Source organism: Triticum urartu, chromosome 3A, assembly GCF_056163025.1.
Source record: "Triticum urartu cultivar PI428250 chromosome 3A, HENAU_Tu73, whole genome shotgun sequence".
NCBI lineage: Eukaryota > Viridiplantae > Streptophyta > Magnoliopsida > Poales > Poaceae > Triticum > Triticum urartu.
The window spans coordinates 266,801,916-266,820,388 of NC_141875.1; positions in this window are offsets into that span (position 1 = coordinate 266,801,916).

Below are 18,473 nucleotides of genomic sequence, written 5' to 3' on the forward strand. Positions count from 1 at the left end.
CTACTATTACTCCACACATCGACTGCTATCCAGCATGCATCTAGAGTATTAAGTTCATAAGAACAGAGTAACGCATTAGGCAAGATGACATGATGTATAGAGATAAACTCAAGCAATATGATATAAACCCCATCTTTTTATCCTCGATGGCAACAATACAATATGTGCCTTGCTGCCCCTGTTGTCACTGGGAAAGGACACCTCAAGATTGAACCCAAAGCTAAGCACTTCTCCCATTGCAAGAAAGATCAATCTAGTAGGCCAAACCAAACTGTTAATTCGAAGAGACTTGCAAAGATAACCAATCATACATAAAAGACTTTAGAGAAAAATCAAATATTGTTCATAGATAAACTTGATCACAAACCCACAATTCATCGGATCTCGACAAACACACTACAAAAAGAGTTACATCAAATAGATCTCCAAGAAGATCGAGGAGAACATTGTATTGAGATCCAAAGAGAGAGAAGAAGCCATCTAGCTAATAACTATGGACCCTGAGGTCTAAAGTAAACTACACACACATCATCGGAGGGGCAATGGAGTTGGTGTAGAGGCCCTCTGTGATCGATTCCCCCTCCGGTGGAGCTCCGGAAAAGGCCCCAAGATGGTATCTCTTGGGTACAGAAGGTTGCGGTGGTGGAAATAGGGTTTTGTGGTGCTCCTAATTGTTTTCGGGGTATATGAATATATATAGGACGAAGAAGTAGGTCGGTGGAGCCACGAGGGGCCCACAAGGGTGGAGGGCGCGCCCAAGGGGTAGGCGCACCCCCCCCCTACCTCATGGCCTCCTCGTTGGTTTCTTGACGTCCACTCCAAGTCCCTTGGATCACGTTTGTTCCAAAAATAACTCTCCCGAAGGTTTTATTCCGTTTGGATTCCGTTTGATATTCCTTTTCTGCGAAACACTGAAATAGGCAAAAAACAGCAATTTGCACTGGGCCTTGGGTTAGTAGGTTAGTCCCAAAAATAATATAAAAGTGTATAAATAAGCCCATTAACATCCAAAACAGATAATATAATAGCATGGAACAATCAAAAATTATAGATAGGTTGGAGACATATCAAGCATCCCCAAGCTTAATTCCTGCTCGTCCACGAGTAGGTAAATGATAAAAACAGAATTTTTGATGTGGAATGCTACCTAGCATAATTCTCAATGTATTTTTCTTTATTGTGGCATGAATGTTCAGATCTGAAAGATTCAAGACAAAAGTTTAATATTGACATAAAAATAATAATACTTCAAGCATACTAACTAAGCAATCATGTCTTCTCAAAATAACATGGCAAAAGAAAGTTCATCCCTAAAAAATCATATAGTTTGGTCATGCTCCATTTTCATCACACAAGAATGCTCTCATCTTGCGCAACCCCGATGACAAGCCAAGCAATTGTTTCATACTTTAGTAATCTCAAGCTTTTTTCAACTTTCACGCAATACATGAGCGTGAGGCATGGATATAGCACTATGGGTGGAATAGAATAATGATAGGGGGTTATGTGAAGAAGACAAAAAAGGAGAAAGTCTCACATCGACGAGGCTAATCAACGGGCTAGGGAGATGCCCATCAATTGATGTCAATGCAAGGAGTAGGGACTGCCATGCAACAGATGCACTAGAGCTATAAATGTATGAAAGCTCAACAAAAGAAACTAAGTGGGTGTGCATCCAACTTGCTTGCTCACGAAGACCTAGGGCATTTGGGGAAGCCCATTGTTGGAATATACAAGCCAATTTATATAATAAAAATTTCCACTAGTATATGAAAGTGACAAAATAAGAGACTCTCTATCATAAAGATCATGGTGCTACTTTGAGGCACAAGTGTGGAAAAAAGGATAGTCGCATTGTCCATTTTTATTCCTTTTTGGGAGGGCTTTTTTTATTTGGCCTTTCTCTTATTTATTTTTTATTTGGGACAATACTCTATTAATGAAGATCATCACACTTCTATTCATTTACAACTCAATGATTACAACTCGATACTAGAACAAAATATGACTCTGTATGAATGCCTCCGACGGTGTACCGGGAAGGGCAATGAATCATGAGTGACATGTATGATAAATTATGCATGGTGGCTTTGCCACAATATGATGTCAACTACATGATCATGCAAAGCAATATGACAATGATGAAACATGTCATAAATGAAACGGTGGAAAGTTGCATGGCAATATATCTCGGCATGGCTATGGAAATGCCATAATAGGTAGGTATGGTGGCTATTTTGAGGAAGATATAAGGAGGTTTATGTGTGATAGAGATTATCATATCACAGGGTTTGGATGCACCCGCAAAGTTTGCACCAACTCTCAAGGTGAGAAAGGGCAATGCATGGTACCAAAGAGGCTAGCAATGATGGAAGGGTGAGAGTGTGTATAATCCATGGACTCAACATTAGTCATAAAGAACACATATACTTATTGCAAAAATCTACAAGTGATCAAAAACCAAGCACTACGCGCATGCTCCTAGGGGGATAGATTGGTATGAAAATACCATCGCTCATCCCCGACCGCCACTCATAGGGAAGACAATCAAAGAACACCTCATGTTTCAAATTTGTTACACAACGGTTACCATACGTGCATGCTACGGGACTTGCAATCTTCAACACAAGTATTTCTCAAATTCACAATTACTCAACTAGAACACTCTAATATCACCACCTTTATATCTCAAAACAATTATCAAGTATCAAACTTCTCATAGTATTCAATGCACTTTCTATGATAGTTTTTATTATACCCATCTTGGATGCCTATCATATTAGGACTAGTTTCATAACCAAAGAAAATTACCATGCTGTTCTAAGGGACTCTCAAAATTATATAAGTGAAGCATGAGTGATCAATAATTTCTATAAAATAAAACCACCATCATGCTCTAAAAGATATAAGTGAAGCACTAGAGCAAAATTATCTAGCTCAAAAGATATAAGTGAAGCACATAGAGTATTCTAACAAATTCCAATTCAAGTGTGTCTCTCCCAAAAGGTGTGTGCAGCAAGGATGATTGTGGTAAACTAAAAATCAAAGACTCAAATCATACAAGACGCTCCGAGCAAAATACATATCATGTGGTGAATAAAAATATAGCCTCAAGTAAAGTTACCGATAGAAGAAGATGAAAGATGGGATGCCATCCGGGGCATCCCCAAGCTTAGGCTTTTGGTTGTCCTTTAATTTTACCTTGGGGTGCCTTGGGAATCCCCAAGCTTAGGCTCTTGCCACTCCTTGTTCCATAATCCATCAAATCTTTACCCAACACTTGAAAACTTCACAACACAAAACTCAACAGAAAATCTCATGAGCTCCATTAGTATAAGAAAACAAACCACCACTTAAGGTACTGTAATGAACTCATTATTTATTTATATTGGTGTTAAACCTACTGTATTCCAACTTATCTGTAGTTCATACCCTCCGATACTAGCCATAGATGCATCAAAATAAGCAAACAACACACGAAAAACAGAATCTGTCAAAAACAGAACAGTCTGTAGTAGTCTGTAGGTTTAGAATACTTATGTAACCCCAAAAATTCTTAAATAAACTGTTGTACGTGAGGAATTTGTCTATTAATCATCTGCAAAAAGAATCAGCCTAATCTCACTCTCCAGTAAAAAATGGCAGCAAATCTCGTGAGTGCTAAAGTTTCTGTTTTTTACAGCAAGATCGCAAAAACTTCCCCCAAGTCTTCCCAAAGGTTCTACTTGGCACAAACACTAATTAAAAGCATAAAACCAGATATAAACAGAGGCTAGATGAATTATTTATTACTAAACAGAACCAGAAAGCAAGAAATAAAAATAAAATTGGGCAGCCTCCCAACAAGCGCTATCGTTTAACGCCCCTAGCTAGGCATAAAGATTTCAATGATGCTCACATGAAAGACAAGAATTGAATCACAAAGGGAACATAATAAAACATGTGACAAACACATCTAAGTCTAACATACTTCCTATGCATAGTCATCTTATAGGCAAACAAATTATCAAGGCAAGCAAAAACTAGCATATGCAAGGAAGCGGAAAGAAACAATAGCAATCTCAACATAACGAAAGGTAATTTAGTAACATGAAAATTTCTACAACAATATTTTCCTCTCTCATAATAATTACATGTAGGATCATAAGAAAATTCAACAATATAGCTATCACAAAACATATTCTTAACACGATCCACATGTATGCAAAGTTGACACTCTTCCAAAATAGTGGGATTAAAATTAACTAAAGTCATGATCTCTCCAAACCCACTTTTATCAAAAAAAATCATAAGATTGAACATTCTCTAAATATGTGGGATCTAAAGATGACACTCTTCCAAACCCACTTTCAATATTATTGCAAACATTATTATCAATCTCATATTTATCATGGGGCTTCAATAAATTTTCAAGATCATAAGAAGAATCACCCCAATCATGATCATTGTAACAAATAGTAGTCATAGCAAAACTAGCATACCCAAGCTTAGGGTTTTGCATATCATTAACACAATTGACATTAATAGAATTTATGATAACATCATTGCAATCATGCTTTTCATCGAAGGAACTATCAAGTATGGGTGCAATACCAACGATCTCATGTTTAACATAAGGAACTATAGCAAATTCATCTTCATAAATATTGGCATCATGGCCACAAGAATAGCAAGCATCATGTTCATCAAGGGATATTTCAATAAAATCATCAGAATCATAATTATCTATAGATTCATGCATATCATTATTTTCTTCCGAAGCAACGGTCATTATTTCAATAAATTCTTTGACTTAGACATTATGAGCATAGTTTTCATATCAATATTTAAGTATGTCAAAAATTTCAGATTTGTAAAGAGTAATATCATACTTTTCAATCAAAGAAGCAACTTCATAAGCACCCTTAAAAGCAACGAATTCTTTGGTTTGTTCGGTAACGTAGTAACTATAAACACACTTTTCATAAGAAGATAAGATTTCATTATCATTAAACTCACATAGGTAGGGGAGGTGTTTTTAGTGTTCTTAGAGCAACAAGTAAAATCAAAAATTTCACAAAGATTCCAAGCATAACACAACAATCTGTTTATTTGATCCCATAAGAGTCCCCCTTTTTCAGACAAACGGTCACACACAAAATGAGCATGCTCATCTAAAGATTTCCCATCAACTAGGCTAGTTGGGGTTTCAGCACAAGCGCATAAGGATCCAAGATGATCCAAGTAGAACACTTTAAGTGGATCTGTATCAATAGATTTTTAGCAAGCAAAGATGCAAGCAAATAGAAGGCACATGGAAACACAAACAAAAAGACATACGGGAAGAAGGCGAATGGAAAAGAGGGCGAATAAAACGGCAAGGGTGAAGTAGGGGAGAGGAAAACGAGAGGCGAATGGCAAATAATGTAATGCGAGGGATAAGAGTTTGTGATGGGTACTTGGTATGTCTTAACTTGTGCATAGATCTCCCCGGCAACGGCGCCAGAAATCCTTCTTGCTACCTCTTGAGCACTGCGTTGGTTTTCCCTTGAAGAGGAAAGGGTGATGCAGCAAATTAGTGTAAGTATTTCCCTTAGTTTTTGAGAACCAAGGTATCAATCCAGTAGGAGACTACACGCAAGTCCCTCATACCTACACAAACAAATAAGAACCTCGCAACCAACGCGATAAAGGGGTCGTCAATCCCTTCATGGTCACTTATGAGAGTGAGATCTGATAGAGATAATAATAATAAGATAAATATTTTTGGTATTTTTATGATATAGATTGCAAAATAAAGATTGCAAACTAAAAGGTAATAGAAATAGCTAGTTGACGGGAAATTAATATAATAGATAATAGACCCAGGGGCCATAGGTTTCACTAGTGGCTTCTCTCAAAATAGCATAAGTATTACGGTGGGTGAACAAATTACTGTCGAGTAACTGATAGAAAAGGGCATAATTATGAGAATATCTAGGCATGATCATGTATATAGGCATCACGTCCGTGACAAGTAGACCGACTCCTGCCTGCATCTACTACTATTACTCCACACATTGACCGCTATCCAGCATGCATCTAGAGTATTAAGTTCATAAGAACAGAGTAACGCATTAGGCAAGATGACATGATGTAGAGGGATAAACTCAAGCAATATGATGTAGATGGCAACAATACAATACGTGCCTTGTTGCCCCTGCTGTCACTGGGAGAGGACACCGCAAGATTGAACCCAAAGCTAAGCACTTCTCCCATTGCAAGAAAGATCAATCTAGTAGGCCAAACCAAACTGATAATTCAAAGAGACTTGCAAAGATAACCAATCATACATAAAATATTTCAAAGAAGAATCAAATATTGTTCATAGATAAACTTGATCATAAACCCACAATTCATCGGATCTCGACAAACACACCGCAAAAAGAGTTACATCAAATAGATCTCAAAGAAGATCGAGGAGAACATTGTATTGAGATCCAAAGAGAGAGAGAGAGAAGAAGCCATCTAGCTAATAACTATGGACCCGAAGGTCTGAAGTAAACTACTCACACATCATCGGAGGGGCCATGGAGTTGATGTAGAGGCCCTCTGTGATCGATTCCCCCTCCGGCGGAGCTCCGGAAAAGGCCCCAAGATGGGATCTCTTGGGTACAGAAGGTTGCGGTGGTGGAAATAGGGTTTCTTGGTGCTCCTGGTTGTTTTCGGGGTATATGAATATATATATAGGAGGAAGAAGTAGGTCGGTGGAGCCACGAGGGGCCCATGAGGGTGGAGGGCGCGCCCAGGGGGTAGGCGCGCCCCCTGCCTCGTGGCCTCCTTCTTGGTTTCTTGACATCCACTCCAAGTCCCCTGGATCACGTTTGTTCCAAAAATAACTCTCCCGGAGGTTTTATTCTGTTTGATATTCATTTTCTGCGAAACACTGAAATAGGCAAAAAATAGCAATTTGCACTGGGCCTTGGGTTAGTAGGTTAGTGCCAAAATAGTATAAAAGTGTATTAATAGGCCCATTAACATCCAAAACAGATAATATAATAGCATGTAACAATCAAAAATTATAGATACGTTGGTGACGTATCAATTCCTAATGTTGGCGTCAAGATGGGCAATTATAAATTCCTGGCTTCCCCAATTGTACTCGGCGATTCCGATATTGATCTCATTCTCGGCATGGATTGGCTTTTTTAGCACAAGGCCTTTCTTGATTGTGCTACCAAGGAGATCAAATTGACACATCCTTCTGAAAATGTGATCATCTTTGCCGCTCATGATGAAACCATTAGGCTGTTCTCTCTCAATGAGAAAGGCGAGATCAACGCTATTTCTCAGATTCCAGTTGTTTGTGAGTATCAAGATGTCTTTCCAGAAGAGCTTCCGGGTATGCCTCCTCACCGGCCAGTAGAATTCGTTATTGATCTTGAGTCTGGTACAGAACCCATTTGCAAGCGCCCCTACAAGCTTGGGCCAAAAGAGCTGAAAGAATTGAAGAAACAACTTCATAAACAAGAACGTCTGGGTCTGATCAGACCAAGTTCATCTCCGCGGGGTTGTGGTGTTCTTTTTGTCCAGAAGAAGGATGGCACGGACCGACTTTGCATTGATTACCGCCCATTGAATAATAAGACAATCAAGAATAAGTACCAACTTCCCAATATCAACGAGCTATTCGAGCAACTCAAAGGTGCAAAGGTGTTTTCCAAGCTTGATCTCCGTATGGGGTATCACCAGATTCGCATTCGTGAAGAAGATATCTCGAAGACAGCTTTCAGAACGAGCTTTGGTTCTTATGAATATACCGTCATGTCTTTCGGGCTTGTTAATGCCCCTCCAACTTTCTCTCACATGATGGACTTCATCTTCAAGCCCTACACCAATGAATTCGTTTTGGTGTATCTCGATGGTATCCTGGTTTTATCCAAGAATAAAAAGGATCATGCCAAACATTTACGATTGGTGCTCGACAAGCTCAGAGAGTATCAATTCTACGCAAAGTTCTCCAAATGTGAGTTTTGGCTTGATGAAGTTCTTTACCTTGGTCACATAATCTCCACCAAGGGAATTTCTGTTAATCCGTAGAAGGTTTCTGCAATCGTGAACTGGGAGCCTCCTCAGAACATCAAGTAGCTCCGCAGTTTCCTTGGGCTTGCAAGCTATTGCAGAAGATTTGTTGAGAACTTCTCAAAAATCGCTAAGCCTCTTTCCAACCTCCTCCTGGAGCATGTCAAGTACTCCTGGACTCCTAAGTGTGATGTTGCTTTCAACACTCTCAAAGAGAAACTAGTCACAGCTCCGGTCCTAATTCCTCCCGATGAGTCCAAGCCATACCAAGTTTTCTGTGATGCCTCATTGCAAGGTCTCGGTGATGTGTTAATGCAAGAGAAGTAAGTTGTGGCCTATACTTCTCGTCAGTTGAAGCCAAATGGAAGGAACAACCCCACTCACGATCTTGAGGTGGCGGCAGTTGTCCATGCATTAATAACATGGAGACATCTCTTGTTGGGAAGGCAAGTGGACATTTTCACCGATCGCAAGAGCCTCAAATATATCTTCACTCAGCCCAACCTCAACCTCTGGCAAACTCGTTGGGTCTAAATGATCCAAGAGTACAATCCAAGCATCGAATACACTCCAGGCAATGCTAATGTGATTGCAGATGCGTTGGGCAGAAAGGCATATTGCAACAGTCTTATTCTCAAGCCATTCCAACCTGATCTTTGTGAAGCTTTCCGCAAGCTCAACCTTCAAGTTGTTCCTCAAGGTTTTCTTGCCAACCTTCAAGTCACTCCAACTTTGGAAGACCAAATTCATGAGGCACAACTCCTTGATACCATGGTGAAGAAGGTGAAACATGGTGTTGCCAAGGGCTTACCCAAATACAACTGCTATCGCATTGATGACAAGGACACCTTATTCTTTGAGGACTGGCTAGTGGTTCCTAAGGGCGATCTAAGGAAGGTCTAATAACCCACAAGTATAGGGGATCGCAACAGCTTTCGAGGGTAGAGTATTCAACCCAAATTTATTGATTCGACACAAGGGGAGCCAAAGAATATTCTCAAGTATTAGCAGCTGAGTTGTCAATTCAACCACACCTGGAAACTTAGTATCTGCAGCAAAGTGTTTAGTAGCACAGTAATATGATAGTGGTGGTAACGGTAACAAAAGTAAAGACAGCAAAAGTAATGTTTTTGGTATTTTGTAGTGATTGTAACAGTAGCAGTGGGAAAGTAAATAAGCGTAAACCAGTATACGGAAAACTCGTAGGCACCGGATCAGTGATGGATAATTATGCCGGATGCGGTTCATCATGTAACTGTCATAACATAGGGTGACACAGAACTAGCTCCAATTCATCAATGTAATGTAGGCATGTATTCCATTTATAGTCATACGTGCTTATGGAAAAGAACTTGCATGACATCTTTTGTCCTACCCTCCCGTGGCAGCGGGGTCCTATTGGAAACTAAGGGATATTAAGGCCTCCTTTTAATAGAGAACCGGAACAAAGCATTAGCACATAGTGAATACATGAACTCCTCAAACTATGGTCATCATCGGGAGTGGTCCCGATTATTGTCACTTCGGGGTTGCCGGATCATAACACATAGTAGGTGACTATAGACTTGCAAGATAGGATCAAGAACTCACATATATTCATGAAAACATAATAGGTTCAGATCTGAAATCATGGCACTCGGGCCCTAGTGACAAGCATTAAGCATAGCAAAGTCATAGCAACATCAATCTCAGAACATAGTGGATACTAGGGATCAAACCCTAACAAAACTAACTCGATTACATGATAAATCTCATCCAACCCATCACCGTCCAGGAATCCTATGATGGAATTACTCACGCACGGCAGTGAGCATCATGAAATTGGTGATGGAGGATGGTTGATGATGACGACGGCGACGAATCCCCCTCTCCGGAGCCCTGAACGGACTCCAGATCAGCCCTCCCGAGAGGTTTTAGGGCTTGGCGGCGGCTCCGTATCATAAAACGTGATGATTTCTTCTCTCTAATTTTTTTCTCTCCGAAAGCAAATATATAGAGTTGGAGCTGGCGTCGGAGGGCATCCAGGGGGCCCATGAGGTAGGGGGCGCGCCCTAGGGGGGCACGCCCCCCACCCTCGTGGACAGGGTGTGGGCCCCCTGGTCTTCATCTTTGGCGAGGATTTTTTATTATTTTTCCTAAGATGTTCCATGGAGTTTCAGGTCATTCCGAGAATATTTGTTTTCAGCACATAAAACAACATCATGGCAATTCTACTGAAAACAGCGTCAGTCCGGGTTAGTTCCATTCAAATCATACAAGTTAGAGTCCAAAACAAGGGCAAAAGTGTTTGGAAAAGTAGATACGACGGAGACGTATCAACTCCCCCAAGCTTAAACCCTTGCTTGTCCTCAAGCAATTCAGTTGACAAACTGAAAGAAAGAAAGAAAAACTTTTACAAACTCTGTTTGCTCTTGTTGTTGTAACTATGTCAAGCCAGCATTCAAGTTTTTAGCATAGATCATAACTAACCATATTTTCAATAATTCTCAGGTCTCATAATTACTCATATCAATAGCATAATCAACTAGCAAGTCATAATAATAAATCTCAGATGACAACACTTTCTCAAAACAATCATAATATGATATAACAAGATGGTATCTCGCTAGCCCTTTCTGAGACCGTAAAACATAAATGCAGAGCACCTTTAAAGATCAAGGACTGACTAGACATTGTAATTCATGGTAAAAGAGATCCAATCATAGTCACACCCAACATAGATTAATAGTGATGAATGCAAATGACAGATGTGCTCTCCAGCTAGTGCTTTTTAATAAGAGGGTGATGACTCAACATAAAAGTAAATGGATAGGCCCTTCGCAGAGGGAAGCAGGGATTTGTAGAGGTGCCAGAGCTTGGTTTTGAAATAGAGATAAATTGTATTTTGAGCGGTATACTTTCATTGTCAACGTAACAACTAAGAGATGGCGATATCTTCCATGCTAAACACATTATAGGCGATTCCCAAACAGAATGGTAAAGTTTATACTCCCCCTCCACCAACAAACATCAATCCATGGCTTGCTCGAAACAATGAGTGCCTCCAACATACATCAGATCCCAGGGGGAGTTTTGTTTGCAATTAATTTTGATTTAATTTGCATAAAGCATGGGACTGGGCATCCCGATGACCAGCCATTTTCTCGTGAGTGAGGAGCGGAGTCCACTCCTCTTGAGAATAACCCGCCTAATACGAAAGATAAGGACAGCCTTGGTTGATACATGAGCTATTCGAGCATACAAAACAGAATGTTCATTTGAAGGTTTAGAGTTTGGCACATGCAAATTTACTTGGAACGGCAGGTAGATACCGCATATAGGAAGGTATAGTGGACTCATCTGGAATAACTTTGGGGTTTAAGGGATTGGATGCACAAGCAGTATTCCCGCTTAGTACAAGTGAAGGCTAGCAAAAGACTGGGAAGCGACCAACTAGAGTTCGACAACAGCCATGTACATGCATTAAAATTAATAAACATTGGATGCAAGCATGAGTAGGATATAATCCACCATGAACATAAATATCGTGAAGGCTATGTTGATTTGTTTCAACTACATGCGTGAACATGTGCCAAGTCAAGTCACTTAAATCATTCAAAGGAGGATACCACCCCATCATACCACATCATAACCATCTCAATAGCATGTTGGCACACAAGGTAAATCATTATAACTCATAGCTAATCAAGCATGGCACAAGCAACTACGATCTCTAATTGTCATTGCAAACATTTTTATTCATAATAAGCTGAATCAAGAACGAGGGACTCATCATATTTCGAAAAACTAAAGAGGTCAAGTTCATACCAGCTTTTCTCATCTCAGTCAGCCCATCATATATCATCATAATTGCCTTTCACTTGCACGACCGAACGGTGTGAATAATAATAAGAGTGTACGTGCATTGGACTAAGCTGTAATCTGCGAGCATTCAATAAACAGGAGAAGACAAGGCAATATGGGCTCTGGGTTAAATCAACAATAATGCAAATAAGAGCCACTTCAACAATTTAATCATGGTCTTCTCCTACCGACCACCAAAGAAAAAAAAAGAAATAAAATTATTTACATGGGAAAGCTCCCAACAAGAAAAAGAAGAACGGGAAATATTTTTGGGTTTTCTGTGGGAACCCCGACTCATAAGTCGTGATCACCGAATGCACGTGTACAGTGATCCCAGAGATCAATGCTCACTGAACACACAGAAGCTGAATAACAAGAGTCTTACATCCATACATACCGTTTTACACAAGTAGGACCATTATGGTCAAGTCTTGAGTGTATCATCACAGCGGAAATCTTCAATAACAACTTGGACCCATGGCATCTGCCTTAACCCTACAGGCATTCTGACTGGGAAGCGTCCTAGCTCGCATGTTCATCGCTGAAGTATTCTTCATTATGTCTTGTTCTTTCATGCCTGGCCAATAAAATAACCAGTGGCAAGCCAATGAGTACTTTGAATGTACTCGCAAGCAACCCATGTTTTGGTTCAAGATACAACAATCCATGATATAGGATTTTTTTTGTAGAAAACTAGTTTTGAGTGCAATGACATGTTCAACAACTTCTAAGACATGCATCAGGAGAATTCAAGTAACCATGAGGACAGGTTACAGATATCAACATAAATAGAGTGGGCATCAACCCAACTCAATCATGTCAAGTCCTTTGACTTGACCCAAGTAGACCTTCCCACTTATCCAAACACACACACTGGTTTGTAAACATGTGGACGTAGCCCAAGAGCGGTTACCCAACTGTCCTTGACCGTGGACATGGCTATTCGAATAGTTTTACACTCTGAAGAGGTTGCACACTTTACCCACAAGATCTAGGGAACTTCCGTGTCATCCACGACCCGCGGTACCTCAAGTACCTGGGGTAAGCACCCGATCACTATCTTTCCCTAGACGACACTAACATGGACTCCACTCGTTGTTCCATATCCTCACGATGTACATCATACGAGACTCACTCAAGATCGTAACATCCGAGAGGGGACACAACGGTCTATCCGGTGCCCTGTGAAAACAGTCATGGCCGCCCTACCTGGCACGACCCCGTCCCGAGAGAGTGCACCAACAACTCTCCCGTCACTAGTAATGCGGGCTCCAAGCTAGTATCGGCCTAGGTAATCAATAATGCCCTTTCCCATACAAGGGTAGAGTGGTTGCGCATGTAAGGTTGGAATAACGGTCGCAACTTAAACCAATCCATTTTGTAAAACAACACACACACTTGCCTCGGTACACCACTTCGTCATCAAGTGGTTACCCAACTCATCATCTCCCCGGGCATAAGTGGCACCCGATGGGGGTTTTCGAAAAGTCTTTTGAAAATACATTGTCTCCATCACCATGCATATTCCCATCCCTTTTTGCGTAGCACTACTTTAGCATCCTATCTACTCCCATCGGCATAACCCTCATAAGGAGGTAGGGTCATGCACAATGCAAGTATCAACGAGGAAGTAATAGAGGCAACCCATCAAAGTGGTTACCATCTCATCATGATTCCGATGCAACACTAATAAAGTGCTATATGACATGCATAAAAAGGGTTTCTTAGACATGGTCAAAGGGCTGCTTGCCTGGTTCATCAGAGTCTTGAAATCTTCTGGTCCTTCTCCAAGTACTCCGTCTACTTCGGCAACTAACGTCGGAAACAATCACAATAAGAAACACAACAAGGCAAGAATAAATGTGCTCTAAAAATATGAAGTTGACTTTTCTAGGATACCTCTGGTCATATGAGGAATGACCAAAGTGATTTCATTGGAATTGGATCAATGGATATTTCTAAACATTTTGATATGATGGAATCAAGGGGTTTATGAAATTGCAAGAAGTGTACAGAAGAATTATTTTGAAAAATGAGCAAAGGCACCCATTTAACAAGGAATAATTTTAGGAGCATCTAGGAGTTGGTTTCACTGGATTTGGAGTTCAAAGGAATTTCCTGGGGATTTGCAAAGTTGGTTATATATGGATAATTGTACCAATATTTGATGTGATACATAAAGCATTGGCAAAAATGTTCAAAAACTAAGTTATGAGAATATAAGTATCTAGGAATTTGAATAATTGCATTTTGATCAAGAATGGGTTCTCTGTGATTTTCTAAAGTTCATCACAGAAATGGAAAATTAGGATTTGATAAATAATTGTGAAGGAAATATTTCTGGAAAAATGTGAAAATATCACCTTGTGATAGGGCATGATTTTAGGAACTACCAGAATTTGAATTATCAAATTTGGAGTTAATTTTAATTGTCTATGAATTTTTGAAATTCCCTCAAAAAGAAACAGACAAAGGCTTTACCGAAATGAGCCGGATCCGGGCGGCGGCAGCGCACACTGTGCGAAGTTTAGCGGCAGGGCGTCACTGGGCCGGCCCAGCGGCTCGGCCGCACGCGCGCAGGGGCCACGTCGGAGGCGGCTTGATAGAACTACGCCTTCGTGCGGGGAAGGCGGGTGAAAGTGAAACCGTCTCCACTTGCCAGCGTGGCCCGGAGGCTGGGCCACTGACGAGCAGGCCCCGCCCGCAGGTTGTCTCCTTCCTCACGCCAGAAGCAGAGGAGGTCGACCGAGCGGGGCGCCGGTGTGTTCCCCGGCGGTTCCGGCCGTCCCCGACGGCATCCGGCATACCGGCGGAATCGGGAGGCAGGGTCGCGCCCATCCCTGGGCGCCACACGGGCTTGGGAGGTCCAGGGCGACGGCGACCCTGACATCGGCGGACAAGGCTTCAAGAGAAGATGGTTGCAGTGGCACGGGGCACCAGAGCATGAGAAAATGAGCGGGAGAGCTCCGATGATCTGCTGCGGTCCTCCTGGTGGCGAAAGGATGGAAGGGGAGGCCCTGGTTTGCCGGAGCCGGGTGGAGGCCGATGGCGACCACGGCGGCCATGGAGAGGGCAAAAGGGCACGATGAGGAGAGAGGGCATGTTAGAGAGGTTCACGGGAGAGAGGAGGTTTGGATCGACTTGAGAGAGAGAGAGAGTCGGGGTGGTTTAAATGGGCGTGGCCGTGGTGCACCGTGGGCGGCGTCCACGGACGCGCTCGGGCGAGCTTACAGAGGGGAGAGGAGAGAGGTTCTGGAGGGGGCCGGCATCGTGCCGTGTACTGGACGCCGAGGCGACCTCAGGGGACACGAGGGGGAGGCCCTGGGTGGTCCGGTGGCTCGGGCGGAGAGCGGCTACAGTGCTAGGGTGCACTGTAGCGCACTCCAGAGCGCGTCTTTGGCCGGCATGGCCATTGTTTTGGCGCCTTGGGCGTGGCCAATAGTGTCCAGCAGCTCTAGGGGGGAGTAAACAAGTGGGGAGGAGCTTTGGATGCCTTGTAGAGCTACTAGGAGAGGAGAGAGGTTGAGGGAGAGAGAGAAAGAGGTTGTCCAGAGAGAGAAAGTGAGGGTTTCACCCCCAAATAATTGATCTGTTGAAAGGGGGGAATTACTGGAGGTAGAAGGTGACTAGATTAAGCTCTGGTAAAAAGTTGAGCTCATGGAGAATAGTGGAAGGGGTCAAAACAGTGGTTTTTGTAAAATGTCAGAAGGTGTCTGATGGTGTTTTGGGCAATCAAAAGATTTCCATTTGACATGATATTTAACAGTATCAAATGGTATATATGATTTATGTTGGTCACCAAGTTTGAGTCCATTTTAATAAGGTTGCCAATGTAACTTTGGCAAACCCTAGAAATTAGTAGAAATGGACTTGCTTAGATCTAGCTAAGAAAAACTCTTCTTGTTGGTGCACCACTTGGTGTAGTGTCATCATTTGAGTATTTGAACATGTCCACAAAAATTCAGATCAAAAGGACAGACTTGGCAATGTAGAGTTGTTCAAATTTGGTTCTGGTCAGAGAGGGTTATGGGGCACTTTGATCAATATAACATTTTCTCCAACTTGTTCCATTTGGTCTAGATCAATGATTAGACCATTTGAGCATGTTCACAAGGTTTGAGAACATTTGGACATGTTTGGCAATGTAAAGTTGCTCTCAAACTTCAAAATGGATAGAAATGGTTTTGAGGGGATTTCATGGGGTTATAATATTCTCCATGACATGATACTTGTCAAGATCATCAAACATGTCATATGTGACATGCTAGAATTTTCTTGAATTTTTGGAGAATATTTCCTTTGTAAATATTTCAAAATCTTGAAATATCCAGAAAGGGTTTTTGAGGGATTTAACCAATATTTTGATCATGAGCATGTGTTGAAACTCTTATATATGGACAATATATGTCCATTGAGTTTCCCTAGGTTTTACCAAATATTTTTAAAGCATAAAAATAATTTTAACCTATTAAAGACCATTTCTGGCCTAAAGAAAAAGCCTTTAAATAAAATAGGTAAATAACTTTTAAAATTATATTTTTGTGGTTTCTGGGTATCCTATATCTAATAGGAGTCAAATATATTTTTGGAAAGATTTTTACTGCCCTTAATTAAGTACTTGCAGTGCAAACCTCAATTCAGGGGTTTTTGGAAAACTAATTTTTAAAAATACTATTTTGCCAAATTATTTTTGTAAGAAATTATTTTTATGTCCTATACACATGGCATGATCATTGGTTCAAGAGCTTGGAGCAAGGAGATGAAGTATAGGAGTTGGAGGATTTATTTGATTTTTAGAGCACTTGCAAACAACAGACAAAAATCCAATCAAGGCAAGGTCCAAAACACTCAAAAGTTTTTGTCAAACCACATTTTATCATGATTGTTAGCTTAAGTGTTGTGGCATGAAAATCAAGGTGTGACAGACCTACCCCCCTTACAAGAATCTCGTCCCCGAGATTCCCAAACTAGGCGCGGGAAGGAATACAAAACTTAAATCTACGGTACTCTTCACATCCTCATAATGCTTCTGCTTCCGCGTGGTGCTCCATTGAGCTTGAAGTACTTGATGATATGGCTTCGTGTATGACGTTCTTCTTGATCTAGGTTGCTAATGGGTAGCTTGCGGTAGGTTAGATTGGGCTAGGGGTCGATGGCTCGGTGGTCGATGCCCTCGTAGAGATCGGGCAAGTTAGGAAGTTGGAAACACTTTCGGGGTGTGATGCGTGGAAAACGCTGTGCACAATGGGTAACTCAGGTGGTAACTCTAGCTGGTAGCCGTCTACTCTTCATCTTGAGGTGATCTCAGAGGGGGCTGATGAATCTTGGTGTGGGTTCCCTTGGCATGGAAATGCTTGGTCCCATTGAGAGAAGTGACTTGCAGATACACCTGGTCTTCAACGCGAACGTTTATTTCTTGGCGATGGTGGTTGGTATAGTTCTTCCTCCTTGGCATGGCGGTCTTCAAATGTTTCTTCACCAGCTCAGTGATTCTTATTCCGTCTTCGGGTAGACAAGTATGTTACCAAAATAAAGATGACAACTAAATTGTCTAAGCACTCCATGAAAACTTTGTTCACGGGGTACATAAAGTAGGCTGGGGGTATTGGTGGTGGTCACGGTTGAGTATGGTCCGAGGTGTTCTCGATTTAGAGTCAAGACCTATGGTAATGACCCGACCATGTTGTGGCTTAGTAGGGCTTAAGGATTTCAAGGATTCTAGTGTGCGAGTGAACATTTTATTATCTTATCCTTAAGCATGGTTTCTAAGATGCCAATAGTCTATCTAGTCCTTCAAACAAATAACCTTATACCATCGAAAGCATCATCTCATATAGGCCAAATCCAATCATCACTCATGATTTACCAAAGTCTCAGATAATTCCTCAGGGTCACTGATACAAACTCATGAAGTCATTTGTCCTCTATTCCTATATCCTCAAATTGGTCTTCCTTATGGCATCGTCAGTTCTTGTGCTATATTAGGGTGACAATGTGCTTGCTCACTACATCCACTAGTTCCATAATGAGCCCAGTGATAAGCAAGGTTACAGAGGCTTAACTGGTTCTCTTGCAATTCTGTGGGTCAAGCACATGGTTAAAGATTCGATATGGGGTATCTTGTGAAGTCTCGAAGGGTCTAGGAATGGGTTTCGTCTGGAGGGTTAAACATAATTCTACGGGGTTGCACTAGGTCATGGAGATTGTAGCAGAAGTCTTCATTGCTAGTTGGTTGCCGAGGTAGAATCCTTGGTGTAGCTTGTCTTGCTGGTCTTCAGTTGAGGAGAGAGATGAGAGGGAAAAGTAGCATAGAAGAGGGGAATGCCTAAAGGGGGTTCTATAGTGCAAGTGCAAACAAACAAGGGCTGAAAGGGCCAAACACAAACAATAAAATAAGGTAGGTGATATAGCCGCATACTAGTTGCCTAGGGCAAAAGGGTGGCTGATATCAAAACACAATCAAATAAAAACAAGCAACACACAATCATGGTTCTATTCGAACCATCATACGGACTCGACTGCGCATAGGGGGGTACACGACTCATCCTACCCTAGGGCTTCTCGGACTCAGTAGTCGTGCCTTGTGCCTC